At 42.8% G+C, this 20,710-nt stretch overlaps 1 protein-coding gene across 9 annotated transcripts in view; it reads left to right on the forward strand.

Annotated features, from left to right (window-relative positions):
• Positions 1-20,710, forward strand: part of cacna1c (calcium channel, voltage-dependent, L type, alpha 1C subunit) — a 737,294-nt gene that overhangs the window by 338,579 nt on the left and 378,005 nt on the right. The window lies entirely within an intron of this gene.

The following is a 20,710-nucleotide window of genomic DNA, read 5'->3' on the forward strand; positions in this document are numbered from 1 at the left end:
AGATGATACAATGTCATGGATCTCAGTAAGGACGGAGAATTAACTTTAATGTAGACAAATTAAATAATAATTTCTGAAGTTAAGTGGGTTGATTAGTTTTATTAGCTATATTTATTGGTTTTATTTGTCACATGTACATTGATACATACAGTGAAATACGCTGTTCAAGTTCAAGTTTAATTATCATTCAACCACACATGAATATAGCCAAGCGAAACAGTGCTACTCTAGGGGCAAGGTGTAAAATACTTTGCCAACAGCACACAGCAAACTGCACATAGCATATAGACAAACACACATATGGCTATAATTTCAGAAAAACATACAGTCACAAAGAAAAAAATATAGCCCAAGTGTTTTCTAGTAAGGATACAATGATTCTGCAAAGGGTTATATATATGTACAGCTAAGCTTATATACCTACACGCACGCACACACACACACACACACACACACACTTTTTTAAGTGAATGGGCAAAAAAAAATGCTGACATTTGGAGTTTAATGTGGGAAAGTGAGTGACCATGCACTTGGGCAAGAGGAAAGGCAGATTATTATCCAAAAGGAGAGAGGTGGCAAGTGAGTGAAGTACAGAGGGATCTAGTGCATGAATCACATCAACCTAGCAGGCAGATCCAATTAGTTAAGAAGGCAAATGACACTTTGAGAGCTTCTTTGCAAAGGAATTGGAGTTTCCATTGAAGTTTCAGATAGTTTTGTTGCAATAGTATGGCTATTGGTGAGGTCACATCTAGAATATTGCATACAGCTTTAGTTCCCTTACTGAATAAAATGCCATAAAATTGGCAGCAATATAAAGGAGATTTAATTGGCTAATTCCTGCAATGACAGGGTTGTCCTACTAAGAGAGACTAAAAAGTTCGGGCATGCATTCCTTGGAGTTTAGTAAAGGGAAGGATGATCCTGATGTGGCTTGACAGGGTAGATGCTGGAATGTTTTCATTTGTGGGAGGGTCTCAAACAAGTGGATATAACTACAAGATAAGGGACTAGTCAGTTAAAACTGGCATGTGCAGAAATCTCTTCCTTCAGAGGGTGGTGATTCCCTGGAAATCTCTGCCTTGGTTGGTGGTGGATCATTAATAGTATTTAAAATAGAGCTGGGTAAATATTAGGTATATCTGAAGGAAATTGATAGGAATACAATGAGAATAAACTGGGATTAATGTAATGGAGGGAGTACTTAATGGTTAATAATTGTATGACCCAATGAGCAACAGGTTTGGTAGGGACTTGGGTAGACAGGGAGGGTCAGGAACTCTGAGACAGAGGAAGTAAACAGAAATCAATAGTGCAAGGAGAGAGACAAGTGTTAAGAGACCATCGTGTACAAAAAGACAGAGTCAGAGAAGAGGAGAGAGATGTGTGAAGAGGCAAGATGTGACAAAATTGTGAATGAGGAGAGGGGTGATAGAGCAATTGGTCCCCACCAGGACTGATTGGAAGGACACTGCACTTTCTCTTTGATACTCTATCCTGCATCTGGTTTTTTTTCTCTTCTACTGCCTCAATGTACTTGTGTATAGAATGGCCTGTCTGGAGGGCATGTAAACAACAGCTTTTCACTGTATGTGACAATAATAAATCAGTTATCTTCCTTCCCTTATTTTTACAATCCACTCCCTTTATTCAACCTCCTATGTTCCTTCCTCGCATATAATTATATAACACAGCAACATGATCTTTGACCCACCATGCTGACCAAATAGGCAAATCTTGTTGTCCATTAGTTGACCATGGCCTTCAAAACTATGGCAATTCATCAGCAAACTTGCACCTTCCTGCTTCCAAACCCTTCCCCTCTATCGCACACCTTATACCCTCACTTTCTGTAATGCATCCAGTCTCCCTTTTACACACCACCCTTTCTTCCACATCTACCTCACCTTGCTCTCCATCCTGCATCCTCTCACTTCCATAGCCACATCCCTTCCTCCAGCAGCCTCCTCTCGCCCTGCACAACCACCCCTTCCCCTTCACTCTTTGTGTTGCTTTCTCTCCCTTCTCCCTCCCTCCTCTGTACATCAGAATCAGGTTCATTATCATTGGCAAATGTCGTGAAATTTGTTAACTTAGCAGCAGCAGTACAATGCAGTATGTGATAATATAGAAATAAATGGATTAAGAATAGTATAAAAACAGAAATAATATATATTGAAAAAAAAAGTGAGGTAGTGTTCATGGGTCCATTTAGGAAATGTATGGCCAAGGGGAAGAAACTGTTCTAGAATCACTGAGTGTGTGCCTTCAGGCTTCTGTGTCTTCTTCGTGATGGTAGCAATGAGAGGAGGGCGTGTTCTGAATGATGGGGGTCCTTAATAATGGACATCGCCTTTCTGCGGCATTGCTCCTTGAAGGTGTCTTGGATGCTATGGAGGCTAGTACCCAAGATGGAACTGACTAATTTTGTAACTTTCTGTAGCTTATTTTGGTCCTCTGCAATAGCGGACCCCCTCCCCCCCCCCCCCCCCCCATACCAGACAGTGATGCAGCCTGTCAGAACGCTCTCCATGGTACACCTATAGAAGAGTTTGAGTGTTTTAGGTGACAAACTGAATCTCTTCAAACTCCTAATGAAATATAGCCACTGTCTTGCCTTCTGTATGGCTGTATCAATATGTTGGGACCAGGTTAGATCCTAAGAGATCTTGACACCCTGGAACTTGAAATTGCTCACTCTCTCCACTTCTGATCCCTCTATGAGAATTGGTTCATGTTCCTTCGTCTTACCCTTCCTGACTTCCCGAAGATCACATTCAGCTCTTTCATCTTACAAAATACTGAGTACAAGGTTGTTGCTGTGACACCACTCAACTAGCTGGTATATATCACCCCTGTACGCCCTCTCATCTCCAATTAAGATTCTACCAAAAACGGTTGTATCATCAGCTAATTTATAGATGGTGTCTGAACCATACAGAGCCACACAGTCATGGGTGTAGAGTGAGTAGAGCAGTGGGCTAAGCACACACACCTGAGGTGCGCTGGTGTTGATCATCAGCAAGGAAGAGATATTATCACCAGTCCGCACAGATTGTGGCCTTCTGGTTAAGAAGTCGAGGATACAATTACAGAGGGAGATACAGTAGCCCAGGTTCTATAGCTCATCAATCAGGACTGTGCAAATGATGGTGTTAAACACTGAGCGATAGTTAACGAACAGTATCCTGACATAAGTGTTTGTATCGTCCAGATGATCTAAGAGCCATTGAGCGTGCATTTGCCGTAGACCTATTGTGACGAAAGGCAAATTGCAGAAGGTTCACATTCTTGCTGAGGTGGTCATTCTAGCCACGACCAACCTCTCAAAGCATTTCATTACAGTAGATGTGAATGCTACTGGGCAATAGTCATTAAGGCAGCTCACAATATCTTTCTTAGGCACTGGTATAATTGTTGCATTTTTGAAGCAGTTGGGAACTTCTGACTGTAGCAGTGAGAGGTTGTAAATGTCCTTGAATACTCCTGGCAGTTGGTTTGCACAAGTTTTCCGAGATTTACCAGGTACTTCATCGGGGCCTGCTGCATTGGGAGGGCTCACCCTCCTTAAAGAGAGCTTAACATCGGCCTCCAAGACAGAGATCACAGGGTTACCAGGTACAGCAGAGATCTTCACAGCTGCAGTTATATTCTCCCTTTCAAACTGGGTATAGAAGCCACTGAGCTCATCTGGTAGTGAAGCATCACTGCCGGTCATTCCTTGGGGTTTTGCTTTGTAGGAAGTAATGTCTCGCAAACCTTGCCAGAGTTGACGTACATCTGATGTCACTTCTAACTTTGCTTGGAATTAACTCTTCACTCTTGAAATAGCCCTTTGCAAGTCATAACATGAGGAAATCTGCAGATGCTGGAAATTCAAACAACACACATGAAGGGTCTTGGCCTGAAACGTCGACAGTGCTTCTCCTTATAGATGCTGCCTGGCCTGCTGTGTTCCACCAGCATTTTGTGTGTGTTGTTTGCAATTCATACCTGGTTTTCTTGTACAGACCTGGGTCACCAACACAGATCTAGCCCTCAACAGATGATGTACCTCCAGGTTCATCCATAGCTCTTGGTTTAGGCAAGTTTTCATAGGCACACATTCATCCACACAGGTTTTAATGAAATCAGTAACAACTTAAGTATACTGATCCAGAATCAAAGATGAATCCCTGAATACAGTCCAGTCCACCGATTCAAAGCAGTCCTGTGCTTCCTTTGTCCATACCTTCTTGGTCCTCACTACTGGTGCTGCAGTCTTCAGTCTCTGCCTGTACTTATGGAGTAGAAGTACAGCCAGGTGATCAGACTTCCTGAAGTGAGGGTGTGAAATAGCACGGTAAGCATTCTTGATGGTGGAGTAACAGTGGCCCAGTGTGTTGCTTCCTCTGGAACTACAAATGATTTTCTGATGGTAATTATTTAGTGACTTTTTCAGGCTAGCCTGTTTAAAATCCCCCAAAATGATGGTGAAGGCATCAGGGAGTGCTATTTTGTGCATGTTGGTCCCATTGCTCAGTTGATCTAGAGTCTGTTCATTGGCCTTAAGTGGAATGTACACCGCTACCAAAATGATCACAGTAATCTCTCAAGGCAAGTAAAATAGCTGACACTCAATTCTGAGACTTACAGTTCTGGTCAGCAAAACTGGGACTTCACTGACACATTTGTGTACAAGGAATTGAGGCATACACCTCCACCTCTGCTTTAGAGAGACTTAACAGTCCTATTCTGATGGTGTATAGTGAACATGTCAATCTGAATCGCTGCATCTGGTACGGAAGGGGTTAACCAGGATTCTGTGAAACAAAGGATGCACATGTCCCAACGTCCCTCTGATACAGCACCTTAGCTCTGAAATCTTTGGTTTTATTTACTAGAGGCTGTATGTTTACAGAAAGGTAGTCGGTATTGGGAGTCTAAAACCTCGTTTCCTTACGTGCACTTGTACCCCTGACCTGCAGCCACTTTTTCTATGTGGAATTCGGCAAGACGTATGGCCACAATTGGTATTGTTTCTGTCCGTTTTAAGCAGCGATAGTTTATCCAATCACATTAAGACATAGTTATTAACTGTACAGACCTTGGAAGCAGTTGTGATTCTCAGCTGTATCAGGCTGAAATGGGAATATTTAATCATATCCATTGACCTATGCTGCTGAGCCCCAGGTGCCCCAGAAGGAATAGTATGTCTATTCCTTCTTCCATTTGCACCATCCATGAGCCCTTCTTGTTCTATCCTCTTCTCTCCTTCTGCCTCTAGCTCCTTCCTTTCCTCCCATATTCCACTGTGCTTCCTCCCTCTCCCTTCTACACCCTTTCCCTTCTTTCTCTTTCCTTTCCCTCCACCATACTCTCTTTTCCTTATCTTCCCTGTCCCTTACACCTTCCCTCTGCCACATCTCCTTCATTCCTCTTGCTCCAATAATCTATTCCTCCACCCTCTCCCTCCCATACCTTTTCCTATCCTTCTTCCTCCTGTCCTCTCTTCTTGAAGAAATGTGCACTAAATCCATAGGTTGCCCTTAGTTTTAGTGAGTGGAGTATAATGAGAACAAATAGAGCATGGTTAGAATGGCAGAACCAACTCAAACTAGATAGGTTGGAAGATGATTATTGCACTTTAATGAAAAGACTTGCGGACTTCCACATGATCTCTTCATGTGAGGGACGTCAAGACTCCCATGTGAAGAGGTCATTGTGAATTTGAACCATAAAATTTTGATGCTGCAAGTTATGAATGACATTTTCCCTGAGAATTGAAATTGCAATGGCCTCTCAAAATATGTTTCTATAAAGTGCTGCATTAGAGGTAGGAAGGTGGTAAGAGAATTGGGGTTGAGTTGTTTTGGCTGTGTGAGAGAGTAACTATAAGGAATATTCAGGAATGTAATTACTATGAGAGCTGACATTGATACAATGGGCTGAATGGTCTCTCCAATGTCAAAGGAGTATATGAGGTACCCTAACTACATGCAGAGAATACAATGTCAGTATCACCATTCATCTGATGATTCTACTGTAGAGCACATGAATTGTCTTCCATGATGCATTAGGAAGGGGGCATACGGACATCCTGATTGTTCAGCATCCAGCTCACTGTTCATTGTTTCCAACACTAATCTCAGAAGAGCCCTGGTCCTCACACTCCCTTTACCAGGACCCTGCTTCCTGTTCTCCCTTCAATCATTCTGTGTTCTGTTTCTTGCACTCATTTCAAACACACCTGGACCCCATTTCTCAAACTCTCTTTAAAGCTCTCTGGGATCTGTTTCCAACACTCCCTTCAAACACATCATATTCTGGCTCCCATCTTTCTTTTAAACTTACTAGAACTTGTTTTCTTCAGACTAACTAGGTTCACTGAAAAAAAAATTGTACTGTGTAACATCTTAAGAAAAAGTGAATTTAAGGTATGTCGGGGTATTTTAAGTTATTTCTAGATAGCTACTTCATGTGGATGGAAGTATGCTCAGTGGATTTCTGCAATCATAACATGAAAGGACTATTGACTGGTTTGTCAGAAACAATGTAGGACAATGGGCTGCAATTGCATTCCAGGAAAATCTGTGTGCAGTCATGACATAAACCCCAGTCTCATCTCTTCAGTGCATGCTTGAAATCTGAAATAAAACCAAAGATGCTGGAATTACTCAGCAATCTTACAGCATCTGTAGAGAGAAATGCAGAATGTATATTTGAAGTCACTGGCCTCTTTTAAGAAAAGGGAAAATATGAAAATAGGTATGTTTAATTTTACAGAGTAAAGGGAGGGACTGAGTGAACTAAGGAAAGGTCTGTGAGATGGTAAAGATCAAGTGAAGACAGATGACCACAAATTGGTATCAAAGAAGCTGCAAATTGAAGCCATTTCCAGCAATCTCCACTGCTTATGAACACATGGCTATTCTCTATCTCAATACTATATTCCCTATAGCCCTTGGTGCCTTATGTTTCTAAGAATCTATCTGTATCTTTGCTAATGTATTCAGATTTTTTTTATTTCTTCTTCCACTTCTGACCCAGAGATGTTGAAGTTTTTTCATGGCAGCCAACCTGTTTCCTTAATTTTCTGCTTTTGTATCAGATGAGTCATATAGCATAAAAACAGGCCCTTTGACCCAACTGGTCCAAGATGACCAAGATTCCCATCAAAGATAGTCCCATTTGCCCACATTTGGCCCATATCCTTCTAAACCTTTCACATTCATTTACCTTTCAAAGTTCATTTTAAATGTTGTTAATGCACCTGCCTCAACCACTTTTTCTGGGAAATTATTTCATATCCTAACCACATTCTGGCTGAAAAAGTTGCCCCATAATTTCATATTAAATTTCTTCCCTCTCACCTTAAACCTATTCCCTCTAGTTCTTGATTCCCCAGAACTGGGAATAAGATAGTGTACATTCACTCTATACCTCATAATTTTATACACTCTATAAGATCACCACTCTTTCTCCTACACTCCAATAAAAAAAGTCCTAATCTGCTCAACCTTTCTCCATAGCTCAGTCCCCATGTCTTGGCAACGTCTTTGCAAATACCTCAATACTTTTCCAGTTTAATGGCATCTGTCCTATAGCAGAGTGATCAAAACTGAACACAATATTTTCAGTGTGGCATCACCAACGTCTTGTACAATGCAACATAATATCCCACCTTTTATAGTGTGCCAAAAGCCATCTTCTCTACTCTATCTACCTGCATTGCCACTTTTGCGGAGCCATATACTTGGACTTCTAAATCCCTTTGACCTTCAACACTCCATAGGGTCCATGGATCACTGTGACAGTTCTACTCTCATTTGTTTTCTAAAATGCAACATTTCACACTCACAGACTCATTTACCCAGCTGAGTAAGATCACTCTTGAGGGTGAGATTTGCGAGGACTTGGAAGCTCATGATAAAATAGGCTGAAATCAGCATAGTTTCCTTAAGGGGAGATCTTGCCTGCCAAATCTGATGGAGGTTTTTGAGGAAGTATCAAGCAAAAAAAACCAAACAAGAGTCTGTCGATGTTGATTACTGGGATTTCTAGAAGGCCTTTGTAAATCATGAGGCTGCTAAACAAGATGGAAGCCTGTGGTATTACAGAAAAGATGGAGGATTGGCTGACTACCAGAAGGAAAAGAGTGGAAATAAAAGGGACCTTTACTAGTTGGCAGCCAGTGACAGTGGTGTATCTCAGAGGTCGATGTTGGGTCCACTACTTTTCCACGTTACATGCTAATGGTCTGGATAACAGAATTAATAGCTTTGTGTCTAAGTCTGCAGATGATTAAGGACAGGTGGAAGAGCAGGTAGTGTTGAGGAAGCAGGGAATCTGTAAATGGTCTTGTACATGTTAAGAGAATGGGCAAAGAAACGGCAGATGAAGTACAGCGGGAGAAAATGTAAGGTCACTCAGTTTGGTAGAAGGAATTCTGTTTTCTAAATGGGGAGAGAATCCATAAATCAAAGGTGCGAAGGGACTTTGGAGAACTTTTACAGAATTCCCTAAAGGTTGAGTCAATAGCAAGGAATGCAAATGCAATGTTAGCATTCATTTCAAGAGGACTGAAATATAAAAGCAAAGAGGTGATGCTTAGGCTTTATAAGGCCACATTTGGAGTATTGTGAACTGTTTCAGGCCTTCCTTTTGGGAAGCATGTGCTGGTGTTCAAGAGGGTCCAGAGGAAGTTTATGAAAATGATTCCATGCATGAAAAGGTTAACGTATGTGGAGTGGTTGATAGCTCTGGGCCTGTAGTTGCTGGAGTTTAGAAGAATGGGGGAGGAATCTCATTGAAACCCTATAAATTTTGAATGGATTGGATAGAGTAAACATGGAGAGGACGTTTCCAGTATTGGGAGAGTATAGGACCAAAGAGCAGAGCCTCAGAATAAAAGGATCTCCCTTAAGAATACAGATCAGGAGGAATTTATTTAGCCAGAGAGTGGTGAATCTGTGCAATTCACCACAGCAGGTGGCTGTGGAGAACAAGTTATTGGGTATATTTAAAGCAGAGATTGACATACATTCATGATTGGTAAGGTTATAGGGAGAAAGCAGAATAGATTGAGAAATAATAATAATCAGCCATGATTGAATGGCAGAGGAGACTTGACGGGCCAAATGCCTGATTCTGCTGCTTGATCCTATGGTCTCTGTAAAACTTGATAGCTATCTTCATTGTCAATGATACCACCTATTCTGGTGACATCTGCAAATTTACTGATTATGCCTTTTACATTCTCATATAAATCATTGCTATAGATTACAAATGGCTGTAGGCCTAGCACCAAGCCCTGGGGAACACCACCAGACATAGGCCCGCAGTCCAATCTGTACCCTTCCACCATCACCTTTCGCTTTCTACTATCAAGCCATTTCTGTACCCAGTTCACTTGATCTCCCTGGATTCCACTTTACAAAGCAGCCTACTACACAGAACCTTATTAAAGGCCTTACAAAAGTTCTTATAGACTACATTTACAACCCTACCTTGTCAGCCTTCTTGGTTACTTCAAAAATGCAATCCAATTCATGAGACATGATGTCCCAAGCACAAAGCTGTGCTGGCTATCCATGATCAACCTGTATTTCTAAATGCTTTTATACTTTATCCCTCATGATCAGATTATAGGTTTGCTGATCTGTTGTTCCCAGGTTTCTCTTTGTAGCCTTTTTAAATAAATAAAGGCACAACATTAGCCATCATCCAATCTTCCAAGACTTCACCCATGGCTAATGATGGTGTATATATCACAGCCAGAACTTCCACAATTTCTTCTCTTCCCACATTGTTCTTGGATGTACCTAATGAGGTCCTGGAGATATATCTGCCTCCATATGCTTTAAGACATTCAATAGCACCTTTGCTCTAATGCAGACTGTCCTCAAGACCTATCCTTTCAGTATCTCAAGGTCTGAAGTCCTCATGTCTTTCTTCACAGTATAAAGAGAATTATTCATTGAGGATTCATTGGGAGGTGAATGTTGTCCCCTTGTTCAAAAAAGGTAGTAGGGATAGTTCAGGTAATTATAGACAGTGAGCCTTATGTCTGTGGTGGGAAAGCTGTTGGAAAAGATTCTTAGAGACAGGATCTATGGGCATTTAAAGAATCATGGTCTGATCAGGGACCGTCAGCATGGCTTTGTGTAGGGCAGATCATGCCTAACAAGCCTGATAGAGTTCTTTGAGGAAGTGACCAGGCATATAGATGAGGGTAGTGCAGTGGATGTGATCTACATGGATTTTAGTAAGGCATTTGACAAGGTTCCACACGGTAGGCTTATTCAGAAAGTCAGAAGGCATGGGATCCAGGGAAGTTTGGCCAGGTGGATTCAGAATTGGCTTGCCTGCAGAAGGCAGAGGGTCATGGTGAAGGGAGTACATTCAGATTAGAGGGTTGTGATTAGTGGTGTCCCACAAGGATTTGTTCTGGGACCTCTACTTTTTGTGATTTTTATTAACGACCTGGATGTGGGGATAGAAGGGTGGGTTGGCAAGTTTGCAGATGACACAAAGGTTGGTGGTGTTGTAGATAGTGTAGAGGATTGTCGAAGATTGCAGAGAGACATTGATAGGATGCAGAAGTGGGCTGGGAAGTGGCAGATGGAGTTCAACCCAGAGAAGTGTGAGGTGGTACACTTTGGAAGGACAAACTCCAAGGCAGAGTACAAAGTAAATGGCAGGATACTTGGTAGTGTGGAGGAGCAGAGGGATCTGTGGGTACATGTCCACAGATCCCTGAAAGTTGCCTCACAGGTTGATAGAGAGTGGTTGGTGCGTGGAATGCACTGCCTGAGTCAGTGATGGAGGCAGATACACTAGTGAAATTTAAGAGACTACTAGACAGGTATATGGAGGAATTTAAGGTGGAGGGTTATATGGGAGGCAGGGTTTGAGGGTCAGCACAACATTGTGGGCCGAAGGGCCTGTAATGTGCTGTACTATTCTATGTTCTTTGTTCTATGTTCTATGATCTTGCCCATCTCAAGTAGCTCCACACAATGGTATCCATTTTGGTCTTTATAGAGCCCTATGCTTTCCCTAGTTACTCTTCCCCATTTTTATATACACACATAAAATTTCTTTAGAAGCTCCTCAGCCTTCGTTTCCAAAGCTATCTCATACCCCTTTTTGATATTCTGATTTCCTTCTTGAGTATAGTGAATAACTAAAATAACTGGGCCCAGAACACACGTACTATTATGACTCAAGCCTTCTTATTTTATTGTGCACAGAGAGATGGCAGAGGCCCCTGTCACCCACACTGATCATAAGACCATAAGACATAGGAGCAGAATTAGGGCATTTGGCCCAACGAGTCTGTTCCACCATTCAACCATGGCTGATCCTCTTTTCCTCTCCTCAGTCCCACTCCCTGGCCTTTTCCCTGTAACCTTTGATGCAAATCCAGAACCTGTCGAGCTCTGCCTTAAATAGACCCAACGAGCTGGCCTGTACAGCTGTCTGCAGTAACAAGTTCCACAAATTTACCACCCTCTGGCTAATGAAATGTCTTCACATCTCTGTTTTAAATGGGTGCCTTGCTATTCTGAGGCCGTGTGCTCTTCTCCTAGACTCCTCCACCATGGGTAACATTTTTTGCACATCTACTCTGTCTATGCCTTCAACATTCAAAAGGTTTCAATAAGATACCACACCCCCGCATCTATCTAAATTCCAGCGAGTACAGACCCAGAGCTGTCAAATGATCCGCATATGATAACCCTTTCATTCCCAGAATCATCCTTGTGAACCTCCTCTGAAGCCTCTCCAATGCCAGCCCATCTTCTCCTAGATAAGGAGCCCAAAGCTGTTCACAATATCATCCAGATCATTGATGTAGATGACAAACAAAAACAGACTCAGCACTAATCCCTGCGGCACACCACTAGTCACGGGTTTCCAGTCAGAGAGGCAACCATCTACTACCACTTCTCTTGCGAAGCCAGTTTACCTCATCTTGAATATCAAGCATCTGTAATTTCTTGACCAACCTTCCATATGGGACCTTGTTGAAGGCCTTGCTAAAGTCCATGTAGACAATATCCACTGCCTTGCCTTCATCAACTTTCCTGGTAACTTTCTCAAAAGCTCTATAAGATTAATTAGACACGATCTATCATGCATAAAGCCATGTTGACTATCCCTTATCAGTCCCTGTCTTTCCAATTACTGATTTTCCTTGTGCTTCATGTGGGACTGCAACCCAGACCACAACAAACTTGTCTGTTTTTCAAACCTGCAGCTTTCATATGTTGGTGACTAAAGTGACATACCTTAACTACTCTACACAGGATGAAATTGGCATTCCAGCAGCAGATTCAGTCCCTTGCTCAAATACGAGAATTTTGGCTATTGGTGCTGGATTCTTTTCTCCTGTATAATGAAGCCAGGGGTTAGTCATCTCGGTGGAACCTCCAAGTAACTGTTGAAGTAACTTTTGTCACCAATAATAAAATAAAATAACTGAAATAACTGTGCCTGGAACACACACACTTGTATGACACAAGCATTCTTCTATTTTACATGTGCACAAGGAGAACAGCACGAGCTTGTCACCCACACTGTTTTGATGTCTGAACAGAAAAGAATTGGCTTATCAATTATGGATATTAATCATTGTAAATTGTATACGTTTGAATTCCTTACTTGCAAGATCAATCACCATTCATATTAGAGCTGTTAAAGAGAGTAGTTGAAAACAGAGGTGCTAAAGTGAATTGAAATTTCAAGCAGATGATAATTTGAAGTTCGTAAAGGCAATAGAGCCTTAGTTGTTGGGGATACTTCACATCCTTCTGTTACCTTGTCTGTCTCAGGCACTCTCTATTATGTAAAGGGAAGCAATATTTTAGGAAGACCTTTCTGGAAAAGTCTCACTACAGAGGCCTCATTCATCTGGCTTGATCACTGCCAGAGTCTAACACATCTTTAGTAAGTAGGAGTGTCTACAGAGATCTTACTTGACTACAACTGTCCCAGGCTATCATTGTCTTAATGCAACTTCCACGATATATCCTATATTCCCTATATCCTGCTGAGGATTCACTTGAACCCACCTGCATGTATCTGAGCCATGTTTTCTTTTTCTTGACTAGAGCCTCAGTATCCCCCAATGCCCAGGGTTGTCCACTCCTGCCAGTCTTGCTCTTCACACTAACAGGAACATGCAGATTTTGAACTCTCAATATCCCAATTTAAAAGCCTCTCACTTCAGATGTCCCTTTTCCTGTAGGCAACCTATTGCAAACAACTTTTGCAAGTTCCTAATACAAAATTTGCCTTGCCTAAATCTAGAACATTTGGGTCAGATTTGCATCTTCCTACGACAAACTTAAAACTAAAAAAGCTGATCACTGGTCTCAGAGTGTTCCCCCAATGACGCTTCAGTCACTTGCTCTGCTCTGTTTCTCAAGAATAGGTCATACTTCCCTTCTCCCTTATAGGGCCTTCAATATATTGCATGAGGAGACTTTCCTGAACACTATGGCAATCCTAGTCTAAATTAGGAAAGTTAAAATCCCCTCCTATGACAATGCTATTATTCTTGTAATTTTCAGCATTCTCCCTATATATTTGCTCCACTAATTCTTGTTTCTATCAGGAGGTTTGTAGCACAAACCTAACAAGGTGATCACTCCCTTCTTATTTCTCAGCTCCATCCTTAAAGCCTCAGTGCATGATCCCTCAATAATTTCATCTTGAACTACTACCATGATGTTCTCCTTAATTAAATGCAACTCCTTTTCTCAATTTCCTCCATCTTTAACCTACCTATAGCAACTCTACCCTGAAATATTTATCTACCCCTGATCGAGTACTTTAGCTGCCCGTTGTCCCTCCTTGAACCACGTTTTCTGTACCAAGTATAATGTCTCAGTCCAACATAGTGATCCATGCCCAAGTTCATCTGTCAAGTCCCTTGCATTGAAATAATTGCAATTTAATCCAACAGCCTTTCCTCATTGCATGCCATGATGCTGCCTGTCTTGTCTACTGACCTTACTTTCATTGAATCATAGCCTCCCATCTACCTCACTCATGGGGATGGCTTTGGATTCCATCCCCATGCCAATTGAGTTTAAACCTTCCCTAATAGTATCGGAAAATATGCCTGCTAGGATAATGTTTCCCCTGCCCCAAGTACAGATGCAACCCATCCCTCTTGAACAGGTCACCCCTGTCCCAGAATGAGATTCCGAAGGTCCACAAACCTGAATCTCTTCATCTGCACCAACTCTTCAGCCACGCATTCATCTGCCATCTTCTTATGTTTCCTTATGCTTATCCTCATTGGCTTGTAGCACAGGGAGTAATCCAGAGGTAACTTAAGATCCTGTTCTTGAACTTTTCTGACTCCCTATATTCATTCATCCCTTTTTCTACCAACATCCACAATGACTTTTAGCTGCTCACCCTCCACCCTGAGAATATACTGCAACCACTCAAGAGACATCCTTGAATCTGGCACCAGGGATGTAACACACCATCCTGGAGTCCTTTTTATCAAAACAGAATCTCCTGTCATCTCTGTAACTATAAAGTTCCCTATCACGGAACTTCTTTCTGCCCTCACCCTTCTGTACTGAGCCACAGAAACAGACCTTGCTGCTACTGCTGCCTCACCTTGAATAGTCATCTCCCCCTTCTCCAACAGTATCCAAAATGGTATACTTGTTTTCAAGGGGAATGCCCACAATGGATTCCTGCACAATATTTCTAACCCCTCACTGCATCCTCCCTGACCACTTTCATGAAACTCTGAACTATGATGCTCCCAGCATCCTGGATCATCTCTGAACTCTGGAGTTACTTTTTTGCAATTCCGTCCGTGCTCAGTTCTATTTAACTCAAAATTTTCTGCCCCCATTGTTACCCTTTGTGACTTTCTGGGCTTTTCTTCTTTAATAAAACATGGGCTACTATGGCACAGAAACAGGCTCTTCTGCTCACACTTTTGTACTGATCTAAATAAATCAGTAAGACATAGGAGTAGAATTAGGACATTTGGCTCATCAAGTCTACTCCTCCATTTGATCATGACTGATTAGTAAAATGCCCTACCATTGCCAGGGAATTCAACCTGGCCAGCTGGAAGAAGTCTCTGAACAACTGGCACAACGTATCACCTGTGGAACCAGAGGAGCCATCGCACTTGACCACTGTTATACCACCATCAAGAACGCTTACTGTGCCACCCTACACCCGCAATTTGGAAAGTCTGATCCCATGGCTGTACTTCTATTCCCAGTGTATTAGCAGAGACTAAAGGTTGCAGCACCAATGGTGAGGACCAAGAAGGTATGGTGAAGGGAGGCAGAAGGGCAGTTACAGGTCTGTTTTGGGTCAGTGGACTGGACAATCTTTAGAGATTTATCTTTGAATCTGAATGAATACGCTGTCACCGTCTTCATCAAGACCTGTGTGGATGAGTGTGTGCCTTTGAGAACATACTGGACATACCCAAACCAAAAGCCGTGGGTGAACCTGGACATTCGAAGTCTGCTGAGGGTTTGATCCATGGCATACAAGACCTGTGATCCGAAACTATACAGGAACTCCAGATGTGACCTATGGAAGGCTATTTTAAGAGTGAGAAAACAATTCCGCTTGAAGTTAGAGAGGGAATCGCATGCACATCAGCTCTGCAGACCATCATTTCCTACAAGATGAAACCTAACATCATAAATGGCTGTGATGTTTTATGCACGCTTTGAAATGGAGAATAAAACCACACCTGTGCAGCACCTGGTGACCTTGTAATCTCTGTTTCAGCGGCCAACATCAGGACACCTTTCATGAGGGTGAATCCTCACAAGGCATTAGGCCCTGATGATATACCTGGTCAGGCACTGAAAATCCATGGCAACCAACTAGCTGGAGTGTGCTAGCACTTCTTCAATCTGTCACTGCTGCAGTTGAGGTTCCCACCTGCTTCAAAAGGGCGAAAATCATATGTGTCCAAGAAGAGCAGGGTGAGCTATCTCAATGAATTTCGCCCAGTGGCACTCATATCGACTGTGATGAAGTGCTTTGAGAGGTTGGTCATGGCCAGAATCAACTCCTGCCTAAGCAAGGACCTGGACTCGCTGCAATTTGCCTATCACCAGAATAGGTCTACAGTGAATGCAATCTCACTGGCTCGCCACTCGGCCTTGGTGATGGCTGTCATGGTCCCGTCGGTGAAGTCCGCGTTCTGGTTCACGGTCCAGTCCATCGATCTTTATTCCAGGCTTTCCTGTTTTCTCTGGTTCCATTGGGTGCCTTCATTGAGGCATCTGATTCTCATTTTGGGCTGGCTCCATAAGTAGCTTCGGGATTCAGCTTCCCCTGGGTGCTGGACTGTTCCCTTCCCCTTCCTTCTGAAGCCATGCTTGCAACCTACGCCTGAAGCCTTGCCTACCCTGGTGCTGGAGATTCTTTGTCCTGTGCTGGACCGTCCCCATCTGAATCCTCAGCAGTTTACCTCGTCAGTCATCCTGGCCTTGCATCCTAGGAAGCGTCCCAACCCTATGTCCTAGTAAGCATCCTGGCCCTGTGTCCAAGAAAGGGGTCCCAGCCCCGCGTCCTAGGAAGGGTCCCGGCCCTGTACCCAAGAGCCGAGCTAAATCTAGTTCAAGAGCCTTGTCCTGTGCTGGAGATTCCTCACCCAGCCTGGGAATACCTCACTCAGCCCAGTGCTGGAGTTCCCTCGTCCTGTCCAGGAGTCTCTCGTCCTGTCCAAGCCAAGTCCTTGAACCTCATCCTGTCCAAGGCAGGGCTTTGTATTCTCGTCCTGTCCACGTGTCTCGTCCTGTCCTGTAGTCACGCCATGACCTGTGGCCACATCTTGTCCTAGACTAGACCCGGGTTCCGGTTCCAAGTCAAGACCCAGGTTCCTAGTTCCAACCAAGACCTAGGTTCCTGGTCCTTGTCCAAGCTCTGTTCCGGAGTACTATGTTCCCTGTCCAAGTCTGAGCTTCATGTCCTCATCCAGTTCTGGTGCCTAGCCACGTCCAGTCCTGTAGCACGTCAGTCCTGTAGCCTTCTTCTTGTCCTCGCCTAGATCCTGGGTCCGAGCCAAGTCAAGACCCAGGTTCCGGGTCTCTGTCCAGTCTCTGGCTCAGAGTCCTAGCCCAGGCACCTAGTTCCAAGTTCCTTGTCCTGGTCCTGCTTTCCTAGTCTTAGTCCTAGCCCTGGCCCTGTATCCTAGTCTCGTCAGGGCCCGTGTGTCAATGTCCAGTGTCGTTTCTTCCTTACTCACCTTGCTATCTCAATAAACCTAGTCCGGTTCCTAGTAAACACAATGTTGGCATGAACATCGAATTCTCCAACTTCTGGTATTTCCCTCCCTCTCCCTTCCCCCATCCCAGTTTCACTCTGCCTCCTCATCCAGCTGCTTATCACCTCTCTCATGATTCTGCCTTCTTCTACTACACAGTGCTTTCCCCTCACATTCCTTCTTCACCTTTCCTGCCTATCCCCTCCCTGCTTCCCCTCCCCCACCCCTTGATCTTTCCTTTGATTGGTTTTTCACCCGGCACCTACCAGTCTTCTCCTTCCCACCCTCCCCCCACCTTCTTTATGGGGCCCCTACCCCCTCTCTCTTCAGTCCTGACGAAGGGTCTTGGCCTGAAACGTTGACTGCTCGTTTCCACAGATGCTGCCCGACCTGCTGAGTTCCTCCAGCTTGTTTGTACATGTTGCTCCTGTTCCTAGTACTTCAATGTCTGTGTCTTGCATTTGGGTCTGCCATCAATGCCCACCTTATGACAACTGCTGTTTATTGATTACAGCTCAATGTTCAACACCATTATACCCTAAGTACTAATCAACTAACTCCAAAATCTGGGCTTCCATACCTTCCTCTGCAACTGGATCATTAACTTCCTCTTCAGGAGATGACAGTCAGTGCAGATCGGAAATAATATCTCTTCCTCACTGATAATACACACTGGTGTACCTCAAGGATGTTAGCTTAGCCAACTGCTTTATTCTGTCTACATCCATGACTGATTGGATAGACACAACTATTGTTGGCAGAATTTCAGATGGCGACGCAGAAGTGAGATAGATCAGCTGGTTAGGTGGTGTCACAACAACAACATTGTACTCAACATCAGTAAAGACCAAGGAATTGATTGTGGATTTCAGGAAGTGGAAGTCAAGGGAACACACGCCAGTTGAGGAATCAACAGTGGAAAGGGTGAGCAGTTTCAAGTTCCTGGGTTCAAAGTTCAAAGTACATTTATTATTAAAGAATGTATAAATTATACAATCTTGAGATTTGTTTGCTTGCAGGCAGCCACAAAGCAAGAAACCCTGAAGAACCCAATAAAAAAAATAAAGACCCACACCCTATGTGCAAAGGGAAAAAGCACTAATCATGCGAACAATAGAAGCAAGCAACAACATTTCGAACCAAAACGAGTCCTTGGATCCAAACCCTGGAGCAGCCCAGAGTATGCCTAAGCTTCGGTATCAGTCCATCGTCTTAGTGGGTACCAAGCACAGGAGCTGGCAGCTGGCTGTCACCATCTCTGAAGATTTATCCCGGGCTCAGCATATTGATGCAATTACAAAGAAGGCACAACAGCTGCTATATTTCATTAGGAATTTGAAGAGATTTGGTATGTCACCAAGACTCTTGTAAATTTCTACAGATGTACCATCGAGAGCATTCTAACTGGTTGCGTCACCATCAAGTATGGAGGGGCCACTGCGCAGGATCAGAAGAGCTGCAGAAAGTTGCAAATTCATGGGTATTAGACTCCCCAGCATCAAGGACATCTTCAAAAGGCGATGCCTCAAAAAAGGTGACATCCATCATTAAGGATCCCATCACCCAGGACATGCCCTCATAGCTACCATCAAGGAGAAGGTACAGGTGTCTGAACACACACACACTCAACTTTTTAGGAACAGCTTCTTCCCCACTGCCATCAGATTTCTCAATGGACAATGAGCCCATGTACTCTTCCTCACTTTTTTTATTTTTGCTCTTTTTTTCACCACTTATTTAATTTAATTTTTTTATATACAGTGGATTCCAGTTACTTGGGCCACTGGTTAATCAGGCAGCTGCCTACTTGGTACAACTGTTAAAGAACAAAAACTAATTGACAAAGTAGACGGAATTCCCTTTGTTTACTTGGGACAATATGCCTCTGAACTGGGGCAGGAGATTTGCCAAACAGGTTCTAACTAGTGATAGTAGCATACATTTTTGTGGCCATAAGACGCTACACTGTACTTAGAGTGAACAGTTTTTAAGTGGTATCAGCCGCATGTGTTTGTGTTCAAAAAGCAGTGATTTTTGTCACTGATAGTTGGTGAGGAACAAGCAGCTGTTCAGTTCTGAACTGTTTTGCTCACTGCAGTTTCAAGCATTCAGGCACGGAGATATCCGGTAGTAAAAAATGAAACAATTTCACTACTTCAACAAGTTAGGAACTACAAAGAATTTGAAGATACTGATAAATCATCTTGTATGTTGCGATGGAAATGAAAATTTGGAGGATGCAATTGTCAATAGCATTGTATTGCAATGTACTGCTGCCACAAAACAACATATATAAAAACATCCAGAGTCTGTCTGTAAGAGCCACTTGATCAAATAACCATGATTTTGGATCTCCTGAATCTTTGCTAATTTGTTCAGCATTTCACACAAAAGTTAACCTGAGAGCCCAGATTCTGCAAGTCTCAAAACAACCAGATTTACGAACCTATTTCCCTGAAATTTTGCTTTTTAAATCTCCTTTCTTTATCTGCACTGAAATCCACATCTTGTGAACTCAAATATAGTATTAGAGGTGTGATTATCTTGATTTACCTGTGGAATTCCAGTCCACAATCATTTTCAGCTTCTTAGCTTCAAATCCTTCCAGGTTGCAGCTGCTGATCTTTGTTACGTCTTACGGATTGCTGCTCAGTTGAATTTGGTGAAGTCACCCAAGTTCCATAGTCAAGCAGACTTTTTCTTCACAGAGCAAAATGTGTCCACAGAGACTTATCTACTTTGAAGGCTTTCCAGAAAGACTAAGCATTTATCAACCATACTTACTTAACTCACTTATTATAGAGACCATACTGGAAAAGTTTTGTCAGAAATTCTTGGCTAGTAGCACTAGACAGTTTGCAATGCTCCTCACACAAAAAGACATATGTCTTTGGGGGAACAATTCCTCACCAGCTTGTTCAGGTTTTTCTGACTTTGAGAACATTCTTATACCATCATTATGTTTTGTTAATCAGCATCTGTCTTCAAAAGTTGAAAGCAGTCTGCTTGCATTGTAATATGTCCCGTTAACAACTACTGCCAAGGTCATACTGCTTGGCTAAATTCTGTAACTGAGAACTTGCAATAAATCATAGTGGAGCTTGTTGAAATAGTTGAAGCTGACACAGCTGCAGCATCACAGAGAGGAACCCAACTGCACTGTTTATGGTACTTCAAAAATACTTTGATGACAGATCGGTTTTTACATCATTAAAATGTAATAAAGCAATTTCTCAACTACAATCTCTCAGATGATTATGATTTCAAGTCATACTTCAGAAACACGAGTATAAAGCTCAGATTGACTAGCAAGTCTGAGTGAATGCTGCAGTTAGGAATTCAAACTTTTAGATGAGACATTCACAAATGTCCTGTTTGTTATCAGGAGGCAATATACGAAGAAGTACGGAGGTGTCTGTGTAGTACCGCAGCTAATCATTACCTTAGAAT

The sequence above is a fragment of the Hemitrygon akajei genome, chromosome 10, assembly GCF_048418815.1.
Source record: "Hemitrygon akajei chromosome 10, sHemAka1.3, whole genome shotgun sequence".
NCBI classification, from domain to species: domain Eukaryota; kingdom Metazoa; phylum Chordata; class Chondrichthyes; order Myliobatiformes; family Dasyatidae; genus Hemitrygon; species Hemitrygon akajei.